The sequence below is a fragment of the Phascolarctos cinereus genome, unplaced genomic scaffold (genome assembly GCF_003287225.1).
Source record: "Phascolarctos cinereus isolate Bilbo 61053 unplaced genomic scaffold, phaCin_HiC Scaffold_1;HRSCAF=81, whole genome shotgun sequence".
NCBI classification, from domain to species: domain Eukaryota; kingdom Metazoa; phylum Chordata; class Mammalia; order Diprotodontia; family Phascolarctidae; genus Phascolarctos; species Phascolarctos cinereus.
In genome coordinates this window covers 95,332,457-95,354,758 of record NW_027555514.1, presented here as the reverse complement: position 1 = coordinate 95,354,758, position 22,302 = coordinate 95,332,457, and the positions used below count along the sequence as shown (strand labels likewise).

Genomic DNA, 22,302 nt, shown 5'->3' with positions numbered 1-22,302 from the left:
ACTGTGAGATAAGGTACACAAGCAATGGCATATAGAAATCTGTCTTACCCTACAGGAAAATGGAAGGAGAAGGGGATAAGAGAAATGGGGTTGATAGAAGGGAAGGCAGATGGGGAAAAGGGGTAATTAGAATGCACTCCATCTTGGGGTAGGAGGCGGGGAGAGATGGGGAGAAAATTTGTAACTCAAAATTATGTGGAAGTGAATGTTGAAAACTAAAAATAAATTAATTAATAAAAAATAATAGTCTTGTAGTATTCTCACTCTGCTTCCCTCATACCTACTTCTTAGATATTAAACATAACTTGAGCAAATCTCCCAATTGTACTGATTGAATACAATATAGATTTACATTTTCTAAGCAACTGGGTCCTCACTTTATCAATGCTGTCTTTCTTCTTTCCTAATCAATTTCCTATTTCACTCTGCACAGAAGTATTTCCATATCTTCTTTTCCATTCTCAAGCCCTACATAAGTCTCCTCTCCCCTTTAGCTGAAGACCTTTGCTTCAATTTATTGAAAACAATTGAAGACCTTGGAAGAAAACCCCATTTTCTCCAATTTTCTTCATTTTATCTTTATCTTCCTTTATCTTCTCTTCTCTCCTCCTTTTCTCCAATCTTTGATAAAGATGTGTTCCTTCCATCTACATATGTATTTGATCCTTCCCATCCTATATTCTCCATTAGATTATCTCTCTTTCTCTCTCTTTCTCTCTCTCTCCCTCTCTCTCTCTCCTTTTCTCCCTTTCATGTTCAACCTCTCTGAATCAACTAGTTTTTTCCATACTATGTGTAAACATGTCCAAGTGTCCTTTATCCTACAAAAGAAATAAAAAACTGTTTAGACCCCACTATTTCTGAACTGTATTGTAATACATTCTTTCTTTCTTTCTCAGTAAATTCCTTGAAAAAAGCCATCTGCACTTTGTGATGTTACTTTCTTTCCTTTCACTCCTCAACTTTTTGCTTCTGGTTTCTGAATCCTCATTATTCTACTAAAACTGATCTCCCTAAGGAAGGAAAATACATCCTGCTAAAAGGCACCATAGACAATGAAGTAATATCATTATTAAACATATATGCTCCAAATGGTATAGCATCCAAATTCTTAGAGGAGAAGTTCAGGGAGACACAGGAAGAAATAGACAGCAATACAATAGTAAGTGGGGGACCTCAACCTCCCCCTCTCTGAACTAGATAAATCTAATCACAAAATAACTAAGAAAGAAGTTAAGGAAGTGAATAGAATTTTAGAAAAGTTAGGTATGGTAGACCTCTGGTTGAAAATTGAATGGAGATAGAAAGGAATACACTTTTTCCTCAGAAGTACATGGCACATACACAAAAATTGACCATGTACTATGACATAAAACCTCACAATCCAATGCAGAAAGGCAGAAATATTAAATGCATTCTTTTCAAATCATGATGCAATAAAATTATATGTAATAAAGGGCCATGGAAAGATAGACTAAAATAATTGGAAACTAAATCTAATCTTAAAAAAATGAATGGGTCAAACAACAAATCACATTAACAATCAATAGCTTCATTCAAGAGAAGGACAATAATGAGACAACATACCGAAACTTATGGGATGCAGTGAAAGCAGCTCTTAGGAGACATTTTATTTCTCCAAATGCTTACATGAATAAAATAAAGAGGTGATCAATGAATTGGGTATACAACTAAAAAAAAAGCACTAGAAAAAGAACAAACTAAAAATCCTCAATTAAACACCAAATTGGAAATACTGAAAAGTAAAGGAGAAATTAATAAAATTGAAATTAAGAAAACTATTGAGTTAATACATAAAAGAGGTGGTTTTATGAAAAAAAAATGAAATAGACAAACTTTTAATTTATTAAAAAAAAGAAAGAAGAAAACCAAATTACCAGTATCAAAAATGAAAAGAGTGAATCCACCACCGAGGAAGAGGAAATTAAAACAATAATTAGGAACTATTTTACCCAACTGTATGTCAATAAATTTGATAATCTTAGTGAAACTGATGAATATTTACAAAAATGTAAATTGCCCAAGTTAACAGAAAAGGAAGTAAAATACTTAAATAACCCCATCTTAGAAAAAGAAATTGAACAAGTCGTTGATGTCCTCCAAAGAAGAAAATCTCCAGGGCCATATGGATTAACAAGCTAATTCTATCAAACATTTGAAGAAATTCCAATACTATATAGACTATTTGGGAAAATAGATGAAGAAGGAGTCTTACCAAATTATTTTTATGATACAAATAGAGTACTGATACCTAAACTGGGAAGAGTCATAAACAGAAAAAGAAAATTATAGTCCAATTTCCCTAATGAATTTAGATGCAAAAGATTTCAATAAAATATTAGCAAATAGATTACAGCAAATTATCTCAAGACTAATACACTATGACCAGGTAAGATTTATGCCAGGAAAGCAGGGCTGGTTCAATATTAGGAAAACTATTAGCATAATTGATGATATCAACAACAAATCTAACATAAACCACACGATCATCTCAATAGATGCAGAAAAAGCTTTTGACAAAATATAACACTCATTCCTATTAAAAGCACTAGAGAGCATAGGAACAAATGGAGTCTTCCTTAAAATAATAAGTAGCATATACCTAAAACTTTCAGCAAGCATCATATGTAATGGGGAAAAGCTAGAGGAATTTCCAATAAGATCAGGGGTGAAAAAAGGATGTCCATTATCACCACTGTTGTTCAATATCATACTGGAAATGTTAGCTTTTAGCAATAAGAGAAGAAAAAGAAATTGAAGGTATTAGAATAGGCAAAGAAGAAACAAAGCTATCCCTCTTGGCAGACAATATGATGATATACTTAGAAAATCATAGAGAATCAAGTAAAAAAACTACTTCAAATAATAAACAACTTTAGCAAAGTTGCAGGCTATAAAATAAACCCATATAAATCATCTGCATTTCTATATATTACCAACAAAGCCCAACAGCAAGAGATAGAAAGAGAAATTTCATTTAAAGTTACTGTAGATATTATAAAACATTTAGGATTCTACCTCTTGAAACAAACCCAGGAACTACATGAACACAATTACAAAACACTTTTCACACAAATCAAGTCATATCTAAATAACTGGAAAAACATCAGTTACACATGGGTAGGCCAAGCTAATTTAATAAAAATGGCAATTCTACCTAAACTAATTTACTTATTCAATGCCATACCAATCAAACTACCAAAACATTATTTTATAGTTAGAAAAAATAATAAGATTCATTTGGAGTAACAAAAGGTCCAGAGTATCAATGGAACTAATTCAGGGGAAGGTGGCATAGCTGTTTCAGATCTTAAATTGTATTACAAAGCAGCAATCATCCAAAATACTTGGTACTCGCTAAGAAATAGAATGGTGTATCAGTGGAAGACGTTAGGTATGCAAGACACAATAGTCAATGACCAAAATAATCTACTATTTGATAAACCCAAAGACCCCAACTTCTGGGATAAGAACTCACTATTTGACAAAAACTGCTGTGAAAACTGGAAAATAATATGGCAGAAACTAGGCATAGACCAAAATCTCACAACATATACCAAAATAAAATCAAAATAGATTCATGATTTGGATATAAAGGCTGATGCGGTAAGTAAACTAGGATAGCAGATCTGTGAAGAAGGGAAGAATTTATGACCAAACAAAAGATAGAGAACATTATGAAATGCAAAATGGATAACTTTGATAGCATTAAATTGAAAAGTTTTTGCACAAACAAAGCCAATGTAACCAAGATTACAGGGAAAGTAGAAAATTGGGAAAGAATTTTTACAATCAATGTCTCTGATAAGGGCCTCATTTCTAAAAATAGAGAATTACATCAAATTTATAAGAATGCAAGTCATTCCCCAATTGATAAATGGTTAAAGGATATGAACAGGCAGTTCTTGGATGAAGAAATTAAAGCCATCTCTGCTCATTTGAAAAAAAAGCTCTAAATTACTATTGATTAGAGAAATACAAATCAAAATAACTCTGAGGTATCACATCACACCTTATCAGATTTGCCAACATGACAAAACAGGAAAATGATAAATGTTGGAGAAGATGTGGAAAAATTGGAACTAATGCATTGTTGGTGGAATTGTGATCTGATCCAACCATTTTGGAGAGCAATTTGGAACTATACCCAAAGGACTATAAAAATGTGCACACCTTTGACCCAGTGATAGCACTTCCAGGCCTGCATCCCAAAGAGATCATAAAAATAGGGAAAGGACCCACATGTAAAAAAAAAATATTTATACCAGCTCTTTTTGTGGTGGCAAAGAATTGTAAATTGAGGGAATGCTCATCCATTGGGGAGTGGAGGAAGAAGATGTGATATATGAATGTAATGGAATACTATTGTGCTGTAAGAAATGATGAGCAGACAGACTTCAGAAAAACTTGGAAAGACTTGTATAGATTGATGCTGAGTCAAGTGCATAGAACCAGAACATTGTACACAGTAGCAGCCGTGTTGTATGATAACTAATGTTGATAGACTTAGCCCTTCTCAGCAATGCAAGGATCTAAGACATCTCCAAAGGTCTCATGATGAAAATGCTATCCACATCCAAAGAAAGAACTATGGAGTTTGAATTCAGATCAAAGCATACTATTTGTTATTTTTTTCTTCTGTTTTGTTTTCTCTTTCTTGTGGTTCCTCTTATTGGTTCTGATTCTTCCTTACAACATCACTAATGTGAAAATATGTTTAATAGGAATGTATATGTATAGCCTATATCAGATTTAGCACTATCTTTGGGAGGGAGGTGGGGAAGGAAGGTGAGAAAAATGTAAAACTCAAAAGTTTATGGAAGTGATTTTTAATAAATTAAATTAAATTAATAAAAAATAAAATAAACTCGTCTCTGAAGATATCAGTGTTGTATTACTTGTTTGATCCAATGGTCTTTTCTCTGTCTTAATTCTTTTCAGCCTCTCTGCTGTATTTGACAGTGTTGACCACTCTATTCTCAATTCTCTTCCCTCTAGGGTTTAATGATAATGTTCACTCTGTCAAATGACTTTCCAAATACTAATTCCACCTTCACAAAGTTCCCTTGGATCTGACCCATTCTTTCCACTGACATAGCTACCATGTTAGTTCAGGGCCTCCTTCATTCACTTCATTCACTGAGTTTATAATAGTAACTTTCGAATAAGTCTCCTTACCTCAAGTCATTCTGCACTCCAGTCCGTCCTAAACATTATTACTAAAGTTGCTTTCCTTAAAGACATATGTGACCAAATACCTCTAATTCATTTAACTCTGATGGCTTCTTATTCTCTCTTGGATAAAATACAAACTTCTCTGTTTTATTTTTAAAGCCCCATAACCTAACCTCAAACTTTATCCCATCTCACTAGATGTTACTCATCCTTTCACATTTTGTGATCAAAATGACTTTTTCTTTTCCTTGAGCTTGAAACTGGATCCTTGGTCTCCATGCCATTGTACTGGCTGGCCCACATTCCTGGAATGCAGTCCCTTCTTCATATCAATTATAATAAGAATTAACATATGGGTTTCTTTTAAGTTTGTACAATTCTTTATACATATACAGTCACACACATAATGTATACATGTGTGTATATACATATATACATACATATATATTTATACACACATACACACATAGGTATATATCTATGTATATGCATGTATATTTAGTTTTAGTTGATGTTCACAATGCCCCTGTAAGGAAGGTGCTATTATTATAATCTTACTTTTACAGGTAAGAAAATGAGGAAGGTTAAGGAAGTTGCCCATGATAATGTCTTTAATAAGCTGTGGAACCAGAACTTGAACCAATATCATCTGATTTCAAATCTCATGTTCCTTCCATTACCGTTGTTTATTCTCTGCTGGAATAGATGATTTGACTTTTCTACTTGCCTCACTGAATAACAGAAAGTAATAAATTTCTCCTGGGATGCTTAATCCTTAATAACTGTGTTCTACCCTCCATGTACTGAGATACCTAGCATTGTTTTTTTATTGGAGTTGGAACCTGAACACCTAACTGTATATAATATGTGATTACTCAAAAAAAAGGCATAAATAAAAATAGTACATGAGGTCCAAAGAAGAAAAGATTATTACAAAATGAGATGTGTGGGAATGAGGAGAATTAGAAAAGTATTTTTTGAGGAAGTGATGTTTGAGTTAGATTATAAAGGATGTATAGAAATTCAAAATACAGAGAGATAACCAATCCAGAACATAATTAAAATTTTTTAAGACATAGGTAAATAAGTACTATAGACATAACACCTGTGTCCACTACTTCCTTAGAAATAATCTAGATACATTCATGTTGCTGGATAAATGAGCGGATGAATGAATAAATGAATGAATGAATGAATAATATTTATGATGTCAGGCAGTTTTAGGTGATAGAGATAGAAACAAAAATGGGACAGTCTCTGCCAGCCCGTCCAATAACAAGCATTTATTAAGCACTTACTGGGTGCCAGACATTACTAAGGTTTAGGGATACAAAGAAAGGCAACAACATGGACCGTGTTGTAATAAGGGAGACAGTATGCAAATGATTTCGTGCATTTGAGCTATAGATATAGATAGATAGATACATAGATACGTAGATACAAACAACGAATTGAAAGTTATCTCAGGGGAAAGTTATTGAGCAATGTATTGTGTGTGTGTGTGTGTGTATTTGAAGTGGGTGGGTGGGGCGCAAAAGTCCCCCTGCAAAATATGGGAATTGAATTGAGTCTTGAAGGAAGCCAGGAAATGTAGAAGCCAGAGATGAGGAGAAAAAACATGCTCTACATGAAGGAAAGATAACACATATACATAAAGTACGGCAATGGAGTGACTTGTGTCAGGAGCAGTAATCTTACAGTATAGGGGAAGATACATCTAGGAGAGTGGTGGCCAGGGAAGTGATTGATCAGCTAAGGCCCAGGAATGGCGGAGGGTACCCAGTGAAAGGACATGATGGCGAAGATGGAAACAAATCCAAGCAGTACAGCTAATGAGAAATGCAAGTTGGTTGAACTTCTGGGCTGTCTTTAAAGGGTGGTTTTTGGAGAAGTTATTTGCATGGCTTCCAGCCCTCCAAATAGAGGAATAGGGACAGCTGATGGTACTGAGAGAAACGAATCTGAAAAGTGTAGTATAAAGTTGCCCTGATGATGAGTTGCTTGAAGGCATTATGATTTTGGAGTAGAAAGGAAATTGTCCAGCATGTCAGAAAACATGATCTGGTTATTAAGATGCCAAGCAAGACTTTATTTCCCAATATATCCGTCAAAGAAAGTATGATCCAGAAACTGTTGCACACAGAATACAAAGTAAAATGCTGTCCTGTCTTGGTAAAATTAAAATAAAAATGCTCTTCAAAATTCACAAAATTAAGTGGAAAAGATACATAAATAATTACACTTCCAAATAATTTCATAAGTTTTAGCATTTATATTTCTGAACCTTTTTTTTTGGTGAGGCATTTGGGGGTAAGTGACTTCCTCAGGGTCACACTGCTAGTAAGTGTTAAGTGTCTGAGGCTGGATTTGAACTCAGATCCTCCTGACTCCAAGGCCAGAGCTCTATTTACTGCGCCACCTAGCTGTCCCTGAACTTATTAAAGCTTAAAACTTCACTAACACTGTTGGGACACTCTGTGTGTGGCCATACATATACCTATGCATATGTATATTGTATAGGTATATGTGTGTATGTGTTTACAGACATTCACATGCACAATCCAGATTGAAGAATAACTATGAAAGGTAAAACTGGGTTTTCCCATTGGGCGCTAATTCTAATTTTCTTTCTCTGGCCAACAGTCCACAGTGCCTCAGAATTCCATCACTGAACTGCCCTTGTACTAGTATCAACTATCTCCCCCAACCCTTGTGGGTGTTAGACTTTGATAATCAGGATGACCCCCTCTACTGGCTGGAACTGTCCTTTTGACTGCTATCTACCCAGTTCTCCATTGAAATTGACATCCAATATCAAGAAGTCCAGTGATAGCTAAATTCTCCAACATGCTGTCTTACTTATAATGGAATAAGTTGTCACAATCTGTGTGTGACAGAAGGAGTAATGGAAATGGAGTGGAAATGCTGTATAAAATCCTGGTGATAAACATAACAGTTTCTAGTAATACTAATTATCATAGTTAAAGCTATGTGTATGCCTTTACTTAATGTGTTAGATGGAATTGATTTGTTGCATTGGGATAAGTTCAGTATCAACATACTTGCATTTCATCCAATCCAGTCTCCTGCATCCAGAAAGTAGCTAATAAATACTAATTAACAATAATTTCCAATGAAAATTTTGTTTGAGATATTCTGGACTTTGTATTTGATTTTCCTTAATGGTTTCTGAAAATAAAATTTAATGCCAAGCAGAATGAATATCTTTATGTTCCTCTTGAGGGACATTTATTCTAAAGCTGTGTGGGGATTATTCTCAGCCATCATCACCAAAATCAGCAAACTCTGCCTCATGGGGACTGGAAAGAAAAAGTTGACAGACATTGTTGTTCAGTGAGGGAGAGAAAAAGTTTATTGTATTCTTAGCTTTTCTGAAATGATTGGCTGCCACTGAAATGGCATGTTATCTGTAAACTCTTATCCTTAGGAGAATGTAGAAATAGCAAAACATGTTGTTGTTGTTGTTGTTGTTTCTCAGACAGGAAAAAAATATATAGCACTGTCTTAATGATCAAAAAAAAATAGACTTATTGGACAAATAGTGTTCTGGATAACATATTGAGTTCAGCATCATGTAACCTGGATCCAAATCCTATCTCTGACCATTATGATTTATGTCATGACAAGCAAGTCACTGAACTCTAAGACATAATTACCTCAGCTATAAGATGGGTATAATACCTGTGAAAGATTCCTTAAAAGAGTTTTTAGGCTTAAATGAGACTATGTATGTAGTATTTGTAAATGTGAAAGCACTAATTATATGTCAGTTGCTACTGGTTATGACTATGTAGCACTGAGAGTGTATTATACTTTTACAGGAGAGTACTAATAATGACTATGATATAGTGAGCTATATGATACTCTTCTTGTAGTATGTTATTATTTATGGAATGACTATGTTACATTGAGAATGTATATACCCTTCTTATAGGATATCTATTTCTTATTCCTGAAATACCATACTACAATAATCTCTTCTTTTATATGTGTATATTGTATGATATATCTATACATACACACACATATAAAGTTTTATGAGGCACAAGAAACAGGGAAAACTCTGACTTATATATGTTTCCTATCACCATGTCCAAGATTTCATTTCGATTTTTTTCTTCTCTTTGTGCTTGTTTTAAGTTCTTGGGGGATAGGTGCCACGTAATTTTTCATCTTTTTTTTTCTATGTTATGCCTAACACAATGTCATGTACATTAGGATGAGTCCAGTTCGTGTTTTTGAGAAGATCATTGTAATTTAATGGAAACTGCTAATGAGTTTGAGTTTAGAGAAATGCTCCCCACCACCAAAAAAAAATCTTAATGAAAATGTCAGGTCCATTACTTTTATTTTATGTATGTGACCTTGCTCAAGTCACTTGTATTTATAGGCTTCAGATTTGTATCTATAAAATGAGGGTATCTCTAAGATTCCTTCCAGTTGTGAATATCACCCTATAAATTGAATTGAATTCATTTTCATTACTTCACACCAACTGTATTCTCCTTCACAAGTTCCTCTGTGATCTAGCATCCAAGAAATCTATTATGCAGAAAATAGCATGCTTTATATTTTCAATAGAATTCTATTCAATAAACATTCATTAAGTGCCTGCTACATTCACATTATTATCTATTGACAAATACATATATAGTGTGTGGATAGATAGATAGATAGCTAGACAGATAGATAGATAGATATATACACACACACACACATATAAATATATACACATATGCATGCACACACACACATATTTGGAGGCAGCCAGTTGTCACAATGGACAGAGTGCTTGCCCTGGAGTCCACAGGACCTAAGTTCAAATACTGCCTTAGAAGTTTACTAGCCTTAGACTTAACCCTTAGCAAGTGATTTAAGCCTGTTTGCCTCTGTTTTATCATCTGTAAAGTGACTTAGAGAAGGAAATGCAAATAACTTCGGTATCCTTGCCAAGAACACCCCAAAGGGAATGACAGAGATAAAGAGATGGAAACATATAATTAACTAAACCAGAATAACATCTCATATGTGTTTGTTCATTTTATCTGTGGTTCCTAGAGGAGCAATGTGGCACCTAAAAACTTAGATATCTTTAAGTTTGTGAAGAAATAAGGACATGTTCACCAGTATTTATTCTCTTGAAGCTCCATTATAAGATGGCCCACTCATTTGTTGCATATGGTGAGGCAGGTTACCAAAGGTTATTTTTTTTTTAAGGCAATTGGGGTTAAGTAACTTGCCCAGGGTCACAACAGATAGTGTCAAGTATTTGGTCTAGGGCCAGATTTGAACTCATGTTCCCCTGACTCCAAGGCCAGAGCTCTATCCACTGTACCACCTAGCTGCCCCTACCAAAGGTTATTTCTTACCTCCAGAATGAAAAGTGTTCCCATTTAACACAGTGATATAAACTAGGAAGTCACAGTGCAAAACCATGATAAATTTCAATATGAGCATAACTAAAATGTTGAGTCAGATTATAAAGACTGGAAAAAAGGGAACATGTTAAGAGATACCTAGCTCTGGCAGAATGTGAGCCAGAGAATGTGCATCAGGGATAACAAAGGAAGGCCAATAAGTCAAGAGAACAAGAAAAATTGATGGACAATGAGTAAGGGGAAAAAAGAGATGTTAAGGGAGAATAACATAGAAAAGACACCTTGTGTACTTGCCATTCTATATTAAGTCAATCAAGTAAATATAGAAACTACATCACCTGATCCATATAACCTAAGCTCTGTAACTTATAGCAATTTTTCTAGTCCTATAGCATGAAGACTGTGAAAAATTGAGACTTGCTCATAATCACTTAGCTGGTATGTATGCATCATAGGTAGATCTTGAACCCAGATCTTCTGACTGACTGTCTGATTGTCCTTCTATCCAATGCACCATGCTTCCTCTCATTGTATCATTAACCTGGAGAAAACGATTAGGAAAGAGTGTGCGGGTGTGTGTGTGTGTGTGTGTGTGTGTGTGTGTGTGTGTGTGTGTGTTATAAAAATTGGTGTGCATTTTAGAGCGATTACATGATGGTTTGGGTTGTACATGGCCTTGTTGGCCTCTTTCAGGATGCAGAAGATGTAAAGCATAAATGAGAACAAAGTGTGTAATTATTCAGGGGTGCCCTTAAAGTGCAGTAGGAGGCTTCTGGAATAGAATGATTTCAGGTAATCATTTCTTCCCATGTTCCAAAACCTCTTCCTTCCTCAGAGCTACTTATTCCATGTTACTTTTGTTAATATCTAGTTCAGCCAATATAGTTTCATCTCTTTGAATTAAAATTGTGTAGCCTGTTAACATCTTAACTCTGATTAATAGGACAGTATCAGACACTTACAGGATAACGGAATGATTACTAGTCTTGAATCAGAAAACCTGAGTTCTGTTGTTGGCCCTGATAAACACTAGTTGTGTAACCCTGGTCAAGATATTTAACTTTACTTAGATTCAATCTTCTCACCTGCAGAATGGTAATACTGTACTAACATTTTAACCATTTTTCATGAAGTTATTTTTAATCAATCACTGGGTAAAACAAAATGGTATAGTCAGTTATTCTTATTTACTATTATTTATACCTTTGAAAATTTTCTTTATTAAATTCCCCCCCCCTTTCTATGAAGTCTTCTCTACTCTGGAAATTTATCTCTCTCCACATTTTTCTTAACAGTTAGCTTGAACCACTTCTTTGTGTTTATATTATAACCAGTGCAATTGCTCTATTTTTCTTGTTAGACTATAAGCTCCTTGAGAGCAGGACCTGTGTTATTTTTTTTTCTCATGTCCACAGCACTATTAGCACAGGCTTTTATAAATAGTCCAGAATTAATAAAAGTTTCTTTAACTGTTTTGAATTGTTTCAGTAGACCTGGATTCATATCTTCCCTCTCTTTTTACCTTTGTTTCTTTGGGTTAGACACTTAACATCCTTGATCCTTGGTTTCCTCACATGTAAAATAACACTAGACCTTTGAGGTTCCTTTCAGCTCTACTTATGTCTTCCTATGATCCTTTCAGCTATGTCAGCTATCTAAGAGCAGGAAATAGAACATATAATTTACAAAGGGTGAACCCAATCCTCCAGCTTATATTGCAAGTAAATACCAGATACTAATCCAGTGGCATTGTGTACCTCAATCAAATACATGTATTATAAATGGATGTTACAGAATCTACATTTAATTTTCTTCTTCCTCCAGAACAATTTCTAGCAAAATAACAGGAGAACTGTGGGAAGAGAGACTGTGGACTATTTTGTAGAAAAAGGCCATTCAATGGAAGTTGATCATCCATTTCTTTTGAACAGGAATGCTTATTGCAGTATCATTTATCATAATGTCTATGTTCTGTATGCAGAGATGAGACCTTCCTTGAGTTTATGAATTTTCCTTTTACTCCCAGTCTCAAACTGTTTTCTTGCCCCACAATATTCCTATCTTGAAATTGTTACTGTGCCATGTTAATTTCCAAGAAAAAGAGCTGTTATCAAATACATATCATCTATTAGTTATTTTGGATAATAATGGAAGGATTTACACACTCATTCTCAGATTTTGGTAAGAGAAATATAACCCTGTGGAGCACTGAATGTCACCTCTAACAAGTAAAGAGATTTCTTATGTAAATGGGATATTACAGCTCCCGAGAGTTAAATTCTAAAACCTCTAGTTTCATTAAAAAAATAGTTTCTAATGTTTTTATAGAATCTCTTTTCCTGCTAGGGCACAGGTTTTCTAAATTTTGGAAGCACACATTAATCTTCATACTTTTTAAGCACCAACTCTTCCATTGCATTATTTAATTTGATTTTTAAAAATTATCTATTACAAATTTTAGCTTTTCCATTCCTTTCCCTAGGGCAAGCATTGTAATTTACAAGCTAATACTATTTTTTCCCTTCATCTTTAACTCTGGTGAACATTACCAATTTTATTTATATTATGTACAGAACCAAAATTAGGTTTTATGATGAATGTGAAGACATGAGAAGTTAGTATTACATAATGGATATCATAACTGAACTAGTTGCTGTTCTATAGAAATAAATTTACAGAAAAGTACAATGGAAGCATATACCATTGCATGGTATAGAAGCCACTAGACTAAGAGATAGGGAAACCTGTATTCTAGTCTATGGTAGCCCCAACTCCTTATGTATATAGTTCAGTGGCACCCATTTCTATTTGAGTTTGAAACAACTGGTCCAGATCATTTCTAAGGTTCTGAAGGAAAAATCTATGTTTACTTTTCACTACAGTGAAAATATATATGAATTGAGCTATCCTGACTTTTTTTCTCTGTCCCTTTCTCTCTCTTTCTTCCTCCCTTTCCTCAACCCAATCAGCCTCTTCTAATAGAAACCAATACAAGTATTATCTGGGAAATCTGCCCAGACAAAGTGGGAGTGAGTAGAAAACAAAAATCCAGAGCCTGGAAATGAGCTTCAATATTTACCACGCATGCTGCCTTACCCAGGTCTGACACCATTTCTGTTTTACAGAAATCTGATGTCAGTCTCCTAGGGACTTGAGTCAGAAGACTGGATTGATAGTAGAATTGAATCATTGAATGCTGGAACTATAAGGGACCTCAGTGATTATTTAGTCTAGCTTCTTTATGGTACAGATAAGGAAGCTAAGGCTCAAAGAAATGAAATCCACTTTCCCAGTCACCATAAAAAACAAATAATCTTGACTAGTCATTTCCATTGATTGACACTGTCTCATTTGGTTTGTCATGCTGTTGTCCATTTAAGTAACTATACGTTACCTGAGACCTGCAGTAGTTTTAGTCACTGTAATTTTCTGATAAAATTCCCGTTAGAAAATTTCACTCATTCTCCACATAATGAAAACATTCATTATGCTTCCAGGCCTGCGTTTAGAGAAACTCAATCATAGAGATTTTGCAGGGTTCACCTGCTCTACTATAAATAGCTCTTGTTAAAGAACAATATTTGTTGTGCCTTTGGCAATGCATAAAATGGGAAGCCTCTTCTGAAAAAAGGAGGCTGGCAATTCACAAAAGTTCCTAAAGGATAGAAAGACCAGTTTAAAAAAAAAGTGAACACAGTTCCTGAATTCAGTCCTTTTTCCTAGCTCCTTTAAAGTTTTGCCCAGTATCCTATGATTACTTTGCCATTTTCTATGATGTACTTTTAAATTTCCCATTTATCATTCCCTTGAAGCTGTCAAATAATATTTTATTTTTGATAAGATTTTCTAAGAATTCATGTAGTTAATACTTTTAGCTAGGAAGAAATTTCAGCCCCTCAGCACCTAGTTTCAAGTCAGGAATGAGAAATAAAAGGTTAACATTATAGAAAGGAAATAATAAAGATCCCAATTCATAAAAAAAGTACATTAGGGTTCATTTCTCACCACGTATAACTCATTCAGGAGCTGACATGGAGAAAGGTTTATTTTGTATTTCTGGCAGACTTGGTTAAATATAATTTTTGTTCTGTAGCTCCTAAGCTGAATATTCTCTGTCTTCTACAAACAAACAAATAAATAAACAAACAAACAAACAAATAAATAAATAAATAAATGAATGAATAAATAGATAAATAAATAAATAAATAGATAGATAAACTAGTGAGCAGGGTTCGAATGCTCATATTAATAGAAAAGAGGCTTCTAAATGCTTTAAGAATTTTCCCCCAAGTCTTTCCCTAAAGAAGGCATAAATGAAAGGAGATGGCTGGTAATCCATGGTACCTCAAGGATTTTCAGAACTTTATAGATATCCTTCTTATGATGAAATTAGCCTTATTTCCTATAAAATTAGTTAACTAGAGACGTAGTTCATATGTTCAAAAAGTAATAATACTAAAAGTCTAGATCTTTAGCCAAGTGATAGGAGTTTAAATATTGGATTGGCTAGTCATTGAATCTCTCTGGGTGTCCTACTTGCTCATCTATGAAATACTAGCGTTTAAAGATAGAAGTGACCTGGAAGATACTCTACCCTAATACTCTAACTAAGAAATGAGGAAAGCAAAATCAGAGGGTGTAAGTAACTTGCCCAGGGTCACGAAAGTAATGAAGGATGTCTTAGATTTAGAGCTGGAAGGGAACTTCATATTGAAATGTGCTATTCCTATATTGCAAATGAAACTGAGACACAAAAAGTCTAAGTGACTTGGTCATGATTAATAACTAACTAGGGCCTGAAGCAGTTTCTGAACCCAAGTCCTCATCACTCAAAGTACTCTTTTTATTATGTCAGACTGCCTCTGAAAACTGAGGAATACAGAGATTAAGTGATTTGCCCAGTCATAAGGGTAAACAGTGAGTGAACGTTTGTTTGAAGGGAGGTTGTCCGACTCCAAATAGCTAGAATGTATATAATGTGTTAAGGTTTACAAAGCACTTCACGATTATTATTTTAGCCTCATCACAACCCTCAGAGGTACTGACTTTTTCTCTCATCTTAACGATCATGAAACTGACTCAGAAGGAAGCTAAGGGACTTGCATAGGGTCACACAGCTAGTAAAGGTTTGAGGTTGTATTTAAATTTACAGCTTCCTGGCTGTTGGTCTAACACTCTGTCCCTGGCTCCCCGTAAGTGCCTCAATCTAACACTCTTTTAAGACTCTTCTAATAAGCCTTTTCTGCTGTTTGACCTAAAGAAATGGCCTAAAATAATCACAGAACATCAAAGTTGGAAAGGACTCCACAGTCCAACTAATCCCATGTGTACCTGAAGACTTTAGACAAGTCATACAGACCATGCAAGAAGACATTGGTGCTTGTGAACCTACTCCCTTTTGAGGAAGCTCTTTTTAGAGAATACTGATTGTCAGGAAACGTAGAGGAAATTTGTTCTGAAAGAGTTGTTCATATGAAATATATCATATATCAGAAGGTGCAGTCCAAAAAGAATTTATGGTATGACCTTGGGCAAATCATTTAACCTCTCTCTGACTCAGGTTCCTCATCTGTAAAATGATGGTAAGAATAGTATCTACTTTACAGGGTTATTGTGACGATCAACTGGCATAATATTTGTAAGGTGCTTAGCATTGTGCCTGACGTAGCTAGCTATTCTTATATTTAATCTGATGTTCTAAAAGCAAACCTTAGGGATCATCTATTCCAAACTCCAGGCCAATGCAGAAACTCTCTGTATGGCATCCTTAGTATTGCCATTCAAACTCTGCTTAAACAATTACTCGTACAGACGTATAATATGAGGCCCTTAGAGGTCAACTTTCTCTCCTGTTGTCACTTTGAGGCAAAGCTGGGGCTTGATTTCAACTCTCCCGTCTCTAAATGTAGCCCTTTTTTCATGCCATCATACTGGCCGAATCCTTGATATAGTTAACATTACAGATAATAGAAAAAATATTCAGTATAAAAATTTCTTTCTTCCAGGGGTATAGTTTGTGGAATGAATTATTCTTTAAATTGGAGAGGGATTCAGGTTTGTTTTAAAGTGTTCCACATATTGCTTTCAAATGATAACTTCATTCCAAGGCAAGATGGTGAATACAGTTTAATTCTCTGCTCACAAATTCTTTATTTCCTTCTAAAAGATAATGTACATCTGTATCTTCTAGCCATAACCTCTAAAATAAATATTATATTTATTCATTTTCTTCTGAGTTGCTGAGATTACTTCATAAACATACCTCAATGCCCAATCTCATTTTATAAGCATGCTTCCCATTGAGAGTCTACCCATTGAGTGAAAAGCCTAGCAGGGAACATAACTGTGGGCCATGGTATTCTCCTTAGAACCTCTTCCCCATGCCTTTAGACTTCAGTTATTTCATATGCAAACACTATCCATTCTCTGAATAACTCAATTTTTACTATTTCAAATTTAGGGAGATGACCCTTTGTGAGAATTTCTTCCTTTTCCCACCAGGAGGGAAAATGTCTTTCAGCTTTGGATGGGAGGAAGCTCAATAGTCCATGCATTCTGATGAGAATTCAGTGACTCTTGAGTGACATAGGGTGTGATTTTTTTTTTTTTGGCAAAAACTTTGATAGTTTCATAGATTGTAAAGGTTTCCTGCAAAGCCTTCTTAGATTTTTTCTGGATTGACCCCAAGTAGAGAAAGAAAAAAAAATAATCAATTATTCTGTAAAGATATGGCATTTACCAAATAAACAATCAACTCTCTATGGAAATTGCCTTGACATTCACCAGCAGGCCAAAAGCCAGAAACAGGGGGAAATCACCCATGCTGCTATATACTCTGTAATTACCCTTAACATAATTACCATGTAATGTGCAAGAAAATTTAATTCAAAGTTTCATTGGTATGTCTAGCCTTCTACTTTGATGGGAGGCTTCTAAAGTGTAACAATTTATTTGGAGTCTTGTTTCAGAAAGAGCAAGCTTTTTTCCCCCTAAATATTAGACCTGGTTTTACACACAATGAGCAAGTAGATTGTTCATTTTTAAAAGATATTAATTAGTTCTTTGGGGCCTATAGGGTGTCATCAGATGTGCTGGTCTCAGTATATAATTTATAGTGCCCAGGTTCTCTTGAAACCAGATTCTCTCTTGTGCCTGAATCAGTGCCACATTATATCACTTTGTATGTTATAGAAAGAGCCTATCATCTCACCACTTAGGACCACTCTGAGTGTTTTTAGCCATGTTTTATGGATGAGGTAAAAGACTCACCCAAAGGTACATGGAGTCAAACCAAAAATGGAACTCAGGTGTAATGAATAATATCCTCATATTACAGTCACTAGTTGTGCATATTCAAAATATGCTGGGCATATTTTACGTCTTCTCTAATCCAGTCCTACAAGTAAGTGGGGACTCATTCTTCCTGCCAGTCTTGTACTTTGGGTAGCAAAACAGGACACATGTATCAGAATCAATGAATTAAGCTTTTTTTCTACATGCCCAACATAAAGTCAAGTCAACAAGCACATATTAAGTGCCTACTATGTGCCAGGAAGTGTCCTAAGTGCTGGAGATACAGAGAAAGGCAAAAAGAAAAAAAAAAAGAAAAACACAGTCCCTTATCTTAAAGATTTCATAGTCTGATGAGGGAGATGTCAAACAAACAACGTTAAAAATAAGACAGGGTAAAATGAATAATTGAGATCATCTCAGAGGGAATGGGATATCAAGACAAAAGAGGACTGGGAAAGGTTCCTTTCAGAAGGTGGGATTTTAGATGAGATTAGAAGGAAGCCAAGCAGATGGAGATATGGAGAGAGATATAGTGTGTGTCAGACTGGACAGTCAGTGAAAATTCCCAGTCAGGACATGGAGTGTCTTGCTAAAGCAACATTAAGGGGGCCCATGTTACTGGATTGCAGAGTTAAGTGTGGAAATGGGGTGGGAGGGGAGTAAGGTATAACTCAGCTGATATCTGTTATTTGTCAAGCTTATAAGCTGCTCAAGAACACCAATTTCACCTTAATTAGTTATGCAATGTTGAATTTTAGATGAATTTGAGTGACAAGAAGCACAGATAGAGATAAAGCTTTCTTTGACAGCACCGAAATGTGAGAAAATGGGGTTTTTATAGTTTTTTTTTGTTATGGGCATCATTTTTCTAGAGTGTAATTAAAGAAAGTTTGTTTTTTGGTTTTGTTTTTTTTTTTTTTGGTAGTAGGATCTATCATTCATAAGAGAGGCATTAGTGTAAATGTTCATCTGAATTTCTTCAGTCACCAAGAAAAAAAAAAAGCTTTCTTCAAAATTCCAGGTGTCAAACATTTGTCACATCACTGATTAGGATTGTTTCCAGAAGTCCATAGCTATCCAGAAGTCCATAGCTATCCCTTTCTCTTCTGGTATGCATATATTCAGTTTCAGAATATAAGCTTCTTAAGGTGAAGGAATTTCTCTTCTTTTATCAAAGTAAAATTCCCTCCACATACTTTGCGCCTCGACAGGCAGAATACTTTGCTTACAGAAAATGGTCAGAAATTCTAGTTCATTCACAGTAATGATTTCTGATATCATCTTCCCCTAAGGAATGTTTATATACCTTTATATTTAGATGAACACTGGTATTAGAAGTTTACCCAGTCTTGTGGCAAACACTGAAACTCAGCTTCCTTTCACTAAAGTTCACTGAGTAATCAATGCCAAGATTTTTAAGTTCTTTCTTTTTTGTTGGAATTTTTAAATGTATTATAGCTTGCAATATAGGACCAAGTTCTTCAATTATATTTAAAGTTGACAGTGACCATTTTCTATTCAGATCACACAGGTAAACAGAGTTGGGAGAAATAGTAGAAAGCTAGCTAGGATAAATGCCAAGGATAATTTGAACTATAGAACATTCAGGGATAAAGTTTACTAACTTTTTGTCTTTCTTCATCTGTGACATTTACTTGGGATCCATACTTCTACTAATCTTTCCCAGTGCAGAAACTAGCCTTAGTGAAGTCAAAATTGGGAGAGGATTTTAAAGGAACAAAATTGTTCTCAGAGTATCTGAGAGTCTAAATTGTTTGCCTCTTTGCTGCAAAGAAATAAATAAAAGTAGCTTCCACATGGATTTTCTAGAAATAGATTTTATGCTAATTTTCAGAAACTGCTTATCATCCTGGAGTTTTCAGCTGTATTGGAGCTATAATTCCACTAAGAAATGGATTGGTCTGATCTTCCGGTGTGAGGATGTGTGTGTATATATGTATAGATATCTATCTATCTATCTATCTATCTATCTATCTATCTATCTATCTATCTATCTATCTACACACACACACATATACATATATATACACATATATATACACATATACGTGTGTGTGTGTGTGTGTGTGTGTTGGTGTCTGTGTCTATGTGTGTCTGTGTATGTGTGTCTGTGTCTGTGTCTGTGTGTTATATAGATATACATACGTGTGTGTAAAAACAGCTGTAGTTATCACAAACCACTTTGCTATATAATGACTTTTTTTTCTGGGTTCAACTCAGCCTTTGTTGAGGCTTAATATAAATATAATATTATGTATTGTTCAAAATACATTATAATATTTTGTTTGACAATGTAGTGCTTCAGGTGTGTTTTATCACAATAACTAATTACAGTTTTGTATTTATTCATATATTTAGAATTTGTTACAAATAGTCCAACCTGTTCTTACTAACCTATATATAGATATTTACACAAACATTTATATATTTATATTTATATATACATATATGTATATGTGTATATGTGTGTGTATATATGTATACACACACACATCTCTTATTAATGCAAAGATTGCTCTGCAAGTAATGAAGAATAGTTTGGAGGGAATTTCAATCCTTTTTTCTCAAGCATACAATAAGCATTTATTACTATATGACAGACATTGTGGTAGAGATTTGAGATACAAAGACAAAAATGAAATCATGCCTGTCCTCCAGGAGATCATATTCTATCAAGAGATACTGTATGGGCATATATAAAACTGTTTCTGCAGATCCACACCTCTGAAATTTAGAATGTTTGAGAACCTCCTACAACACTGAGAGGTTAACTATCTTGCCCTGGGTCACACAGCAAATACATGCAAGAGGTGAGAAGTAAACCTAGGTGGTCCTGGCTCCAAGACCAGTTCGTTATCCGCCATGTGACATTACCTCTCACTTATTTATAAGTATACACATTTATAAAGATAAACAAGTTATCCCTTTTGGACTGCATCCGAGATTTTATCATAATAAGGAACTCAAGCAGACCTTTATTTTTTTTTCCAGGAAATGGGGATAAGTGACTTGCCTAGGGTCACACAGCTAGTGAGTGTTGTATGTCTGAGGCTGGATTTGAACTCAGGTCCTCCTGACTCCAGGGCCAGTGCCCTACCCACTGCACCACCTAGATGCCCCTCAAGCGGACATTTCTTAAGCACTTAGTATGAGCCCAGCATTATGTAAGGCATTGGGAATGTGAAAAGAAAATTAAGCAAATAGCCATAAAATAAATGAATAATAAAAAGTCTGCAAATTGTCCATCCTAAAATAACTTCAGGGCCCATCTAATGTGAATTTAGCATGACCAGCAAATGATTTAACAAGGGTGAGGAACCTCCAGCCTCAAGGCCACATGTGGCCCTCTAGTCGGCAAATGTGGCCCTTTGACTGAATCCAAACTTCACAGAACAAATCCCCTTAATAAAGGGATTTGTTCTGTAAAACTTGGACTCAGTCTAAGGGCCATACCCAAGCACCTAGAAAACCACATGTGGCCTTGAGGCTGCAGGTTCCTCACCCCTGATTTAGAACCTATCAATTAGTGGGAAAAAATGCAGAGTTTACTATCTATTCACATTCAGAAATCTACCACAGCTGCCCTGGTATTTGCATAAACATTTGTCAGTAACTGAGGTACAGCTGGTATTGTAAATGAGGTGAAGGTAGGTAGTTCTGATTCAAGTCAGTCAACCAAACTTCATTTAGTAAATACTTATTTATTGAGCACCCAGGACTGCGAGTTTTGTGGTCTGGAAACTCTTCAGTAAGGAAATCTTTCCAGATCTTCGTGCTGAACTCTGTGGAACCCTCACGCTAATCTCCACAAATTCCCTTGCTAAGGCAAGGACTCGTTTGTTTACTTTTCTTCTAGAGGGTACTAGGTCGCAGAGTAGATAGAGAATAGGACCTAGACTCAGAAAGACCTGAGTTCCAAGTGTGCCTGAAACCGTTACTGGCTATGTCACTGTAGGTAAATTACTTAACTACTCATAGAGGTGTTTTCCCATCTGAAAAATGGGGATAAAGTGGCATCTACCTTACACAGTTTTTAATGAGGAACAAATGAGATGATGTATGTAAAGCATTTTGCAAACCTGAAGACACTGTGCAATGTCAGTTGTTATTAGTTGATTCTTTTGATTTATTTTTGATGTTTTCTCTCTATGGATATGCCCTGAATTATGTTTTTTTTCCAGCTTTTAACTCTTCCTGAATTTCCACTAATGACTGCCTTGTAGACTTCGCTCTTGTCACTTATCCCTTTCCCTAATCAACATAACTTTTTGTAAGTAAAAGAATAACTAGAATCTATTGCCCATTGCAAATTTTAGTGCTGAACTGAGTTTGAATCAAATTATTCCTTTTTATAGGTGAAAAAAAAAACCTTGGATATTATTTTCTATTATTT

The 22,302-nt window shown here is 35.0% G+C and overlaps 1 protein-coding gene across 1 annotated transcript in view; it reads left to right on the top strand.

Annotated features, from left to right (window-relative positions):
- CNTNAP2 (contactin associated protein 2) overlaps positions 1-22,302 on the top strand; it is a 1,976,042-nt gene that overhangs the window by 494,510 nt on the left and 1,459,230 nt on the right. The window lies entirely within an intron of this gene.